We start from the raw sequence: 12,150 nt of genomic DNA on the forward strand, positions 1-12,150 counted from the left end.
CAGCACTGGAAAGCCCAGTCAGAGGGATTATCAGGGCTCAGGGAGTGGTCACATCATTTTTCCCCTGAGAAAACCCAGCTGATCTGTGCAGCTCCAAACCTGGGCAGTGATATGGAAAGTGGAATTAACCCTTTGTTACAGCCTCTCCCTTCAGTTTGGGGTGTTTGGAAACAGCAGGCACTGTAACTGGCCATTTTCAGCAGAAAACAGCAGCCTGCACTGAAGGAGCCAAGTCTAGCTCCTAGGCTGTACATGTGTGGGGATCTTGAGCCTAAAACCTCAGTGTGAGCTGGGGGTGGCAAGGACAGAGCACTGACCTAGAGGAAGGTGTCCTTGCCCACAGAACAAGGGTTAGAATTAGATGAACTTTAAGATCTCTTCCTATGCAAACCATTCCATGGTTCTGTGATTTTTTGATTCTATGAAATAGCTTTATTTTTATTTTAGTCTATGAGGAGATTGTCAGCACTAGTGGACTGAAGGCAGGATCACAACCCCCAATAGCACAGGTTCAAGCCTTTGACACAAGTGAATTCAGCATATGCTAGGTCACATTTTGTGCTACTGGTTTTAAATCAGCTTCTCATGCAAACTATCTAATGACTGCCCTAAAACTTAGATGTGAGAAAATTCCATATTCTGATCTACATCTTAACTTCTGCTCAAGCTTTGGCTTTATCTTGTTATCTTGAGTTTCTCTCTCAGCCACTGCATACTTCTTTTATTGCTCACTCATTCATAAGGCAGGACACTTGGAAGATAGATGAGGAGATGGAAAAGGAGTTATAGCACAGGAACCGGAAAAATAACATAAATTCCTTTAGCCTCATTTGTACCTTTTTAAAAGCTCTCTTTTTTGAAATTGAAACTAGACAGGGATACATTTCTCAGCCCTAATTCAATCACTGCTCTTGTAGAAGGGGTTGGCCTTACATCCTGGTACTATGTTCAAACTTGCAACAAAATATTTCCAATCTGCCATGGGGATCCACCCAACTGGCCTGGAACATTAACACAAAACACATCATGTGCCATCTATCCAGGTAGGGTTTTTACCCTAAAGTGTAGTTAAGTAGCCTAAATTGCCTTTTGGTTTATTTCATTACCATCCCATTTAGAGCCAGCAGTCTCTGAGGGATGGGGCTCCTCGGGAAGGGATGGGGACTCCTGGGGTGGCCTCGTGTCCTGGGCTGGGCTCCTTCCCTGGCCCCAGACACAGCCAGGCCCTGCTCTGCAATTCTAGCCAAGCCTGGCCGTGGCACTCAGGGTTAAAAGGGCTGCTTTTGCCTGAGCAGAAGTTTGAGCAACACCAGCTGAGCCCCAGTGCCAGGGCTCCTTCCTGGAGGTCCAAAAACACCTGGAAGGGGATGGGAAGGAGCAGAGGGATGAGAAAGTTTTGCTTTATTGTTCTCTTTCCCATTTATTGTTTCTGTATTTTCCTAAGGCTTACTGGCTCCCTCTTCCTTTCTCTCTGCACTTGTCAGAGGTGCCAGAGGTTTCAAACTCTGTGCTGGAATCTCTCTGGCACATCTGCCTCATTTCTGTCCCCTGCCCTCTGCAGCTGAGCTGTCCCCTCTAGTCCAGCCTCCTCTAACCCAGCCTCTCCCCCTGTGGCTCACAACCCCTTTTGTTGCTTCTGTTCTTGCGCACAAATCCATCCTCCTCTCTGGGCTTTCAGGGCCGTGTCCTGCAAATTCAGCAAGGCTGAATTGGCTCCACAGCCTGTAGAAATGAGGCTATATGGAACTCGAACTGTCTGGCCTCAGCAAAAGCAAACCCTGCAGTGGTGATTTGATGGTTCTGTTGTACTCTGATAGCAGGTGCTTGGACTATTTGTTTTACATTAAAATAGGTGGATGGTGGTATTTTAATACCATTATATTATTCCAGTGCCTGCTGATGAATCCGTGCCTGCTGATGAATCCGTGCCTGTAATACAGGATTCTTTGGGTAGGGACAGCAGACCACAGTCTTTTCCTTGGTTCCTGTGAGCCAAAAGCACCGCCCTTCCCTTAAAAACTTGGTCTGTGTTAAAATAAGAAAGCATTCTTTACCTTTTATTTCAGGATTTGTTTCTTTGAAGGAATTATCCAGCAGCTCATGTTTTTACATCAGATTTAAACTTTAGGTGTGTTACAGACTGACTTTTCCTAAAATGTAAGAGCCTGGAGGGCACAAAATTTCAATTCCAGATCCCATGTTTTTTACCAAATGACCATATCCAGCTCCACCACTCATAGGAAGTAAATCTGTATGCACCAGTGGGTGCTCTGAACTGGATTAAATGCAGACAAAGAGCTGGAGTTCTTTTAGCTTTGTCCACTTTTTCTTTAAGCTCCTACAGCAAACTGTCAGTACTTGTTTCTCCCTCTTTCTCCCTTTGCCATTTGCCTCTGGGAAATAGTTTGTGTGGGGAGAGCTGGGCTGGCTCTCACTGCTGATGTTATCTCCAGATGCAGCACCTTTGGGCACTGCTATTGGGAACACAACATGTTTGCTCTCCCCCTTTAGCTTTGCAGGGAATGTGTGGGGTTGGCCATGGGAGGGAGGTAGCAGCAGCCCTGGAGCCTGTTGGGGCTGTTCCAGCTCCATTTGTTTCTGGAGCCTGGTGGGGCTGTTCCAGCTCCATGTGGCCCTGGAGCCTGGCTGGGGCAGGCTCAGCCAGGGCTCCTGGCTGTCCCACCCTTCTCGAGGGCACATGGAGAGCTGGTTCTGTGCCTGGCATGCTCAGACACAGCACTCACATCCACACAGGGCTTTTCTCAGCCCGGAATCTGTCCCAAGTCACTCAGTGGTGTGTCCTGGGCTCCCAGCACCAAAGTAGCTGAGTTCCCCAAGGACCCCACAGTGGGATCAGGGACTGCCCCATCCCAGCTCAGCCAGAGCTCTGCAGCCCTTGATGCCAAAGCTGTGCTGAAGGACCTACATCTCAAATCTGGAGATCATCCCACCTCCACAGCATCCCCCCTGCAGCAGGATTCCCATGGGAGCGGGATCAATGCACAGCCAGGCAGCCTGCAGTGCTGCAGCCAGAATAACCCTGGCCCCAGGCTGCATCTGCAGCCCAGGTAATTAGGGAGATACTGACTCCTGCTCACCAAGGCCATGGTCTTGCCTAATTTTGTCTGACATCAGATCGCCTGGGTCAGGAAATTCCTGTCTCCTGCAAATGTCTGCACACACACCTTCACTAAAGGTCAAGGAAAGTGTAAGTATTGGCAAAATGAGTGAGATTTTCACTCCAGAGAAGAACATGGCAGGGCTTGGAGAGAGGCCACAACATTTCTGTGGGCTGGGGAGGGCCGTGGGGAGATGCCCCTTTCAGCTGGTGGAAGGTGAGAATTGGTGTTTTATATTATTACAGAGGCAATTGTAGCTCCTTAAATAAGACAAAAGCTCCCCAAACTTTGGGACTAACGTTGAGATACATTTGTTTTGCTATTGGAAATATTCATTGAATAAAAAGGATGTTTTAAGCTAATAAAATAAAACCATGTCTTATTTAGCCTTTCAACAAATAACATAAGAACCAAATCATGTATAGAGTGAGACCAGGAATTGGATAGGGCACTGGGTGGATGTGTAGCACTGACTGGAGAGACAGCAAAAGGACTATGTCTATTAAAGTTATTAGGAAATGTCTCTGCCACTTGTTTTATCCAAGTGTGAGATTAATCTCAAAAGGATGCTACTGTTGAAGTAACTTGCACTACTGTTCTAGCACCAAAGCTCTGAAATCTGATGGCAGTACAAGTAATACCTGGTGCTTTTTGATTGGAAAAAAAAAGAACAAGAGAGACCAAAAAAAAAGAAACCCTGCTGTCAGAGACAAATCCTATGGAATCTTTAAGAAAAGTGAGAAACTGCATAAAAGCCACTCAAATACAAGCTTAAAATTAGCAAAGGCAAACTTAAATAGAAAATATGGAAAATATTCCCATCAGTGGATGGCCACTAATTATATAGAGAGAGCTGCTGTCAGTCTTCTGTAGGAGCACATTTTGCACTGTCTCCTCTAGCAAACTGACTGGGATGAGCTTGGAAAGGGTTGTGTCCCACAGAGTGACTCATCCCAGACAGGCTTTGATACCTCACTTGAACATCTTATGAAGATCTTATTAAGCACAGCCAAAAGATGTTTTTTCTCATGTTTTTGATAAGTAAATCCATGCAAAAGAATAGCTGAAGTCAGTATCAAACAACTTTGCTCCTGAACACCACAAGCTGTGACTATCCCAGAAATCCTGCTATCCCAGGCAGGTTGAACCCTTTTTCTTGTGACAAGAATTTTTGTGTTTTAATAAAAAATGAGCAGAGAATCACCACAGCACGTGACCTACATCAATCAAACCACCTTTGCACTTTCCTTGGAATAGGTGTCTCAGGAAAATCAGGCAACCTGCTGGTCTGAGGGCTGGTTATGCAGGGAGCCAAGACCATTTTGATAAATGACACCCTGCTGCAAACACCACAGCTGGGTGGCGTTTCCCAACACCACCATCTACCTTCTCTAAGGGATATCCTGTTTTAAAGAGCAAAAAAACTTTTTCCAGGTTTGAAGTATGAAACCCTGAAAAATGAAGGCTTCAGAAATTTTATACTCTCCTAAATTCAATCTTTTTTGTCCCGTTTCTGACCTTTCTCTATGCCACCCAAAGCAGGAGATGCCTTTAATTTCTTGTATGCCCTTTATAGGGTTTCAAATTTATTTTTGTACTTTCTGCCTGAAATTTTAGTTGCCCTTTACTTCATCTTTATAAAAAATTGATCATATACCAGAATTATTTTTGAAATGCAGCTTCTGTTTCCCCAGTATGTCAAAGAAGTAAAGAACAAGTCTTAGTTAGACTTTTTGCATGGTCACAGTGCTCACACAATGCTGTCAGCACGTGCAAACAGGATGAGATGAGATGAGATGAGATGAGATGAGATGAGATGAGATGAGATGAGATGAGATGAGATGAGATGAGATGAGATGAGATGAGATCCTCTTTCCCTGGGCAAGTTGTGTTGTTTAAATCACAGAGCTGGTGCCGTTCAGTCACTGCCTAACACTGTGCAGAATAGCAAATGAATGAGAGCAGGACCAGTAAAAGCTGAGAGGAATGCAGCAAAAAATATTTTCTCCTGCATATTTTTCTTATACTTCTGATAACCTCCATGACTTGCTGTAGACTAAATCAATTTATCACCACTTCTGGGTCCAGAAAGTAAATTTCACAGAATGCTTTTATAGTTGTTATTTTTGAAGAATAGCTGAACTTGGAACACAAAGGACATAACTGGTTTCAAAAGGTGAGATTTAATGAGGTGGATTCTCACACAACCTAATTAATGCTCTTCTCAAACATTAGGCCTGGCCCTTGCCTTTTTGGAAGCTGTAGGAGCTGCTCTGTGAAATAAAACAAGGTGTCACAATACCTCAGGGCCACAGACATATTCAGGGGGGAAGAGCCCTCCCACACCATCCAGTCCAAGCTGTGTCTGATCCCCACCTTGTCACCAGCCCAGAGCCCTGAGTGCCACATCCAGGGTGTCCTTGGACACCTCCATGGATGGGGACTCCAAACCTCCCTGGGCAGCCCCTGCAGATGTTTAACAACGCCTTCCATGAAGAAATTCATCCTGAGAATTCAGATTCTTCCTCAGCTTTCTGGCACTGAGGGGTCCTTCTAGGAGGACAGCTTATCTGCTCTTGGGATAAACTTGTGTCCAAGCCCTCTTGGTTTCACAAAAGTAACTGTTCAAGGGGATCCCGTGCATGTGGCTGAGGCTCTGAGCTTGCCCAGCCCTCAGGAGCTCTCTCTGACTGCTCTGCAAATCTGATCACGCTTTATGAAAGTCAAATGAGCCTCTGAAGTTTGTGTTTGCCTCCATCAGGGTCCGGCCTGCAGAGGTAGTGGGTGTGATGTGGCAGCCCCTGATGCTGACAGCTCAGCATCTGTAGGGGTTTGAGAGGAGTGACACCCCCAAAATCCCCTGTGCCCCAGGGTCAGGCCCTCCTGCCTCAGGTCTCCCCAGGTGTTCTCTCCTCTCATCTCTTCCCTCACCCTGTCCCTTCCCCACCGCATCTGATAACAGCTGCAGCACCCTGGGACCCCTCTCCTTCTCAGCTCTCTCCCGAGCACATTCCAGCTCTCCTTAAGACAGAAAGGAACCTGCACTCTCATCTCTCTTTGGTCATCAAAACGCATATAAAAACCATTAATGCCCAAGCTGGAGCCGCAGCCTCAGGTTGGGTTTTCTGTGCTTTGAAGGGATGTTGCTGAGACAAAGTTCCTGTTTTCTGTGTTTTCTGTGGTGCATTCAGTGCAAAACGTCCTCACCCACCCTTTCACAGGAAATGCTGCTAGAAAGCTTCAAATTTCAACTACAAATTTCCAAATTAATGCTTAGGTAGGTTTTACATCAGGACAGAGACTGAGAGCAGCATTTTCCCAGTATCTGTTGGAAGTAGCTGGGAAATGGGGGGGGTCCTGGTGTGGCACTTTGTGCTTTCTCAGTTGCTGATGACAAAGGCTCACTATTTGAAAGGTGGCCTGGCAGTTTATTGAGGGGTCATAGCTGTTCTGGCCCCTGGGTACAGCTGCCTGAAGCACCACTTGCCATTTGGTTCTGAGGGGTTTTCTATTTAAAAGAAAGGCAAATATTTTAACAGAAAAAATGGAAATAATTTGAAAGCATAACTCTCAATGGGTTTGATAAACTACTTGTTTTTGAAAAGTAACTCTTGTGAAACACATTATCACCTAGATTAGACTAGATCAATGCAGTGCCAAGGAAGTGTCATCATGTAGGAAGTTTGAAGACCTGTCATAGAAAGGAACTTGGAAAAAATAGCTCTGAAAAAAAAATCTGGTTTCTTTTAATGTGCTTTCACTTGTTATTATTAGAATATAGCTGAATTGTCTTAAAGACATTCAATATGTGATTTTATATTCTATAATTAAATGAAAATGGGATTTCCTAGCCCCTTACTGAAATGGGATTGTGAGATTAAGGGAGAATTTATCTAGGATCATTACTTGCTGCTGTCCAAGCAAAACTGACACTGTGGACATGATGGATTTTAGCTTGTGAAATAGTGAACAGTCTTGTTGCCTGGCCTACCTGAGCACTTTGTAGGATGAAGATGAAATAGGCTGGGAATGGGGGTGGTGGCACAGAATTACAGATAGAGTTGTTGGTTATGTTATCTAGCTTTCCTTCCTATCACTACATAAGTTTTCCATGGTACACATCTTCGTTTCCAAAAAGATACTGGAGAGAAGGTTCATGGCAGAAGTGAATAAAAGATGAAGATCAAGGAGTTTTGGAAATGGAAAAACAGCATGGTGCTCACTGACACTAAGACACTAAGTTTAGAAAGAAAATTAGGCAGCAATTTTTCTGCCTTTTGACATGCTAGCTGCATAATATTTCTTCTTAGGTCATATCTACCTTCCTTACATTCTGGTCATCAATTAAAAATCACCCTAAATGCTGGTACTTCCAATCAGGATTCTCTAAAATAGTGATCTGCGTGGTATTTTGCTATTATTAAAAATATCATGGATGTCCACTGTTAAAAACATCATTTTCCTTAATCCCTGCTTCACCCTGCAAGCTCATCCCTGCAGTCAATGCATGGATCATAATAGTGAAGTCAATGAAATCCAAGCTGAGCCATGTCTGCTGACCTTGACCCCTTCCAAGTCAATACAATCCTTCCAGCATCCTACGTCCAGAGTGTCTGCTGTAAGTTTTGATCTTGGGACCATGATCTTCACCCATCCTCTGGACTTATGAACAAAGGTGGCATTAAGAAGGGAATTGTGCTTGTAGTTTATGTTTTAGCTTGATGTTTCTGAAGAAATGGGAAACACCCCCAGGTAAGAGGAACTGAATTTAATTATGCTCCTCAGTTTGGGTACACAGTGAGTTAAACTCTTGGGGTTACTCAGACAAGGATGTCACTGCTGTCCCTTTGGGCAGCAGTGTCATGGAGCCTGAGTCATTCTGCACATAAAAATGATGCAGAGAAAACAAAAAATGACACAACTGGAATTTGTCCTCATCACAGCGGATGCACACGGAGAGGAATGACCCAGGCCTGACTCATTCCCACTGAAATTTACCTTTGTGGGGCCCTCCCCAGTGGAGGAGAAGCTCTCCAGTGAAGTGGTGCTGGCAGTAAAGGATTGTGCGTAAAGAATGGTTGTGTATAAAGAATTGGGAGCCACCAGGTAGAGCATTTTGAGAAATGCTCAAGTTGTCAAGAGAAAAGTTTCCAAAGAGTGATGGAAGCCAAGAGAGCAGCCTGGTTCCAGACAAGTAATCAGGAAACACCTCTTGTGTTAAACTAACAAAGCCAGGTACTGGCAGGAGCATGGGCTGCAGAATATTATCACTTCATATTGCTTCCAAATATTTCCAACCAATAGCCACACACAGTTAATTATAGGTTCATTTGGTTGCATACCAAACTGTGAGAGTTAACCCTAGGGTACCCAGCAGAGGATACTACAGAGGACATATTCATCATGCTGAAAAATGCCTATAAATTTTAGTTCTCCAAGACAGTAATTTTAGTTGAAAGGGATGTTTTTCCTTTCTATCAGCCTTTTTAAGTAATTTCAAAGCAATTCTCCATCAATTTTGCAGTACTGCCTTTATAAAAACACAAAGTTTCTTGGCTCAACTTCTTCATTAACTACTTTGGTCTAGAACAAAACATGAGCTATGCTTGTATTTGATACAGAGAGACATATTTATACTTCAGTCCTAACACAGTTCACAGCTCAGTAAATGGCACTGGAGAGGCACTCATGTCCTGCTCTGCCTACCTGCCATTTGTTGACCTGGGAAGAGCACCTGAGCCACCTCACACCCACTCCCATTCCCTTCCTACTCCCAGCCCCGCTATTCTCCAGGGATAACACGACCTGGGCTGTGGCAGAGGCACCAAGCCCATTGCCATGGATGGTTGTACCCTGGGTGGAATCTCACCAGGCTGGCACATCAAGAAACAGCTGCCCAGGGAAGTGAGAGCCATTCTTGCCAGTTTAAAAGAAATGTCTCGTTATTCCTCCAGATAATCTCCACGCAATTATGTTAGTTATTAGGAAGCAGAAGCTAGATCACAATGACAGAATGTATATTGTGAACAGACTGCCACACATTTTGTGTTTACAATTCAAAATACTCATGTTATCATAAAGTGACATGATTTTGGTGTGAATTGTAATATTACAAAGATGACTTTCTAATTAAATTTAATCCATAAGTGCTTTCCCCCTCCTGCTGCAGTTGGGACAATAGGTCCACACTTCCACATTTTCAAATAGCTCCCACTTATCAGAGATAAGATCCTACCAGCAGAGCCCCTCTCTGCAGCCCCGCAGCTGCCAAGAGCAGCACGCGCGGACCCAGGCCAAGAATTTTAACAGGGATCTTCTGGCCTGTTCTCAATGAAATTTTGCTCCAATGGAGAAGTGGAATTTCCTAAATTTATGTGTAATGCTGAGTGCAGCCTAAGCACAGGCTGCCCAGAGAAGTGTCCAAGGCCAGGCCGGGACTGGGTGGGTTTAAGGTCCTTTCCAACCCAAATCATCCTGTGATTCTGCAATTCTACCATTTTGAGCAATAGTTGGAGCTTTTGTCTTACAAAGCAATCACATGCTAACAGAATTCACTCTTGAGGTGTGCTGTGTGGATGGATGGGGTTCCCCTGGGCCAGCTTACCCTCACACCACCCAGTGCTGCTGCTTTTTCTGAACTGGTCTACCTGCTCACCACTTATACACAAGTTCACCAGCAGCAGCAGCCTACAATGCCATTGATGGTTCCTCTTTATAAGCCATGCACAAGTGAGTCTTCACCTTGAGATGGATGTTTTTAATAAAGGGTTAACCAGTTTCTCCAGGTCTCCAGTTCAGAAGGCCACAGGATGCCTGTAACAGAGCTAAACACCAGTCCCACCAGTACATGAACCATCAGCTAAAGAAATCATGCATGTCTGTAGTGCACCTTTAGTGTATTGATCTGATCTCAATTTTATAAATCTCTCATTAAGGGATACCTTAATGTAAAGCAGCAGTCTGTTGGATTAAATTAAACCAATACCTTAATGCTAGGGTATTCCTTAGCATAGTTATTCAAATCTACAGTTTTCTAGAAAATATTTTAGGACTTTGACTACACCTTCCAGTCTAAATTTGCTCTTAGTATAGCAAGGCAGCCTTCTCAGGCTGAATCCCTGGGAAAGCAAAGCCCAAGCACTCACTTGGTGTCTGGCTTCCTTCTGCCTTCTCATTTCCCACTGGAAATTTCAAAGTAATTTCAACTAAAAATGACAAAATGTAGATGTATTGAAGAAACTTCTGTGAAGTCTTAATCCAAGTTTTTTGGACACATTCTCTTGACTGTTTGTTGCATTTCTTTATTCACAGGCTATTGTGCCCTCTCGATGGTTAATTGTTCTACGCCTGCAGGATTTATCCACCCAAACATAACAGAGTGTGCTGTGGCTCAGGGAACATCTCCTGGGGGAGCAGCTCTGTCACAGGGTGCGTGGCTGTTCCCTCACTGTGTGTGGGCTCATTTTTGGTACAGGATCTGGAATGCTGTAGGCAAGGCTGGTTCCCTCAGTGCAGGCCACCAGCCTGCTCCCACGGGAGCCTGGCTGGAGTTCCGGGATGGAGCTGGCTCAGATCTGGGTTACAGCCCATGCCATGCCATTCCTGCTGCTTGGCCCAGGGACACCCTTTAGGTGCAGCTCCCTTTCAAGTACCAGAAGGCTCGGGCTGGTTTCAATAACCAGCACTAATTCAAATTAATCCCAGTGCCTTCTGGCACTAACTGGGCATGAGAGCCAAGCATCCTGCCTGCAGTTCCTTGAAACCTTTCTGTCCTTCCATTGCTCAGTTCTGCATCCTTCCAGCACCAACAGACCTGTGTCCTTGGATTAAAAGGTTGTTCTTTGTTCATTGATTTTTTAAATTGTTTACTTCAAAATACCTGGAAACTCTTTCCATTAAAGCAAAAGTCTGTTCCTTTTGTACAGCACATGCTGGCAATTATTTCTCTTGGTGAAATAAGGGTTTCATGAGCTCAGAGTTTTCTGCCACCACATGTTAATGATAAGGTTTGAACCAAACCTTGGTTCAACTTTCAGTTTTACCAAAACCTCTTTTGAGTTACAGGTCTAGCTGAGGTAACTGAGTTCATGTTCCTGACTCATCACTGAAGCTCTTGGAAACGTTCCTGGAGACACTTTCAGCTCAGGCTCAGAAGGTCTGGGCTGTAACTGCAGAGGATTCCAGTTTCACACGGCATGGAGCAGAGATCCTGCCCCACATCCAAGTCTTGGGTTTAATTTGTCAGCGATTTAGTGAATGAGGCTGAACAGTGGGAGATCTCCACCAGAATTTGGTGTGTACTTCATGTATAAACACAGCCTGTTTCTGCATTAAAAGTGGTCTCAGTGAACTGGCCTAACCATTGGTTTCCTGCTGACTTGGCCAATACCAATCTTCTTTGAGTTCTGCTGAAGTGTGGATATGGAAGATCATAATAAGAGGCAAGGAAATAAGTCTTGGGTTTGGAAACCTGAATTTCCAGTGTGACAAATGCCAACTGGAAGAAACAGAAAGTTCTCAAACGCTATTTCTGAATTTTTTTCAAAAATGTAGGCCAAAATTCAGGTATGAAACTCAAAAATCTTGGATTCTGATCTCAACAAAACATCAAGGAGCACAGGTTAACAAAAATAATACAAGGCAGGACAGCCAAGCTCATAGGTCACAGTTAAGGTTAACAGGTGCTGGTTTTTTCTTGCAACTTTTCACAGAGTTACAGAATGGCTGGAAGAGACCTTGAAGCTCATCTTGTTGGTCCAACAAGAGACCTTGAAGCTCATCTTGTTGGTCCAACTCCTCCTTTTTTTTTTTTTCTTTTTTTTTTCTTCTTTTTTTCTTCTTTTTTTTTTTCTTTTTTTTTTTTTTTTTTGTTTTTTTTTCATGAGCAGGATAAGTTTTACAACCCCCAAACACAACAGGAATCTGCTGTGGGATGATTGTGCTCTGTGAAAGCATATGTTTCAAATCATTAATGTTTGCTTTGTTCTGCAACAGTAGAGACACCAAAGACTCTGTCAAGGCTCCAAAGGTC

At 44.1% G+C, this 12,150-nt stretch overlaps 1 protein-coding gene across 1 annotated transcript in view; it reads right to left on the minus strand.

The window, feature by feature from the left end:
* WNT7A (Wnt family member 7A) overlaps positions 1-12,150 on the minus strand; it is a 35,584-nt gene that overhangs the window by 3,616 nt on the left and 19,818 nt on the right. The window lies entirely within an intron of this gene.

The sequence above is a fragment of the Vidua chalybeata genome, chromosome 12, assembly GCF_026979565.1.
Source record: "Vidua chalybeata isolate OUT-0048 chromosome 12, bVidCha1 merged haplotype, whole genome shotgun sequence".
NCBI classification, from domain to species: Eukaryota; Metazoa; Chordata; class Aves; order Passeriformes; family Viduidae; genus Vidua; species Vidua chalybeata.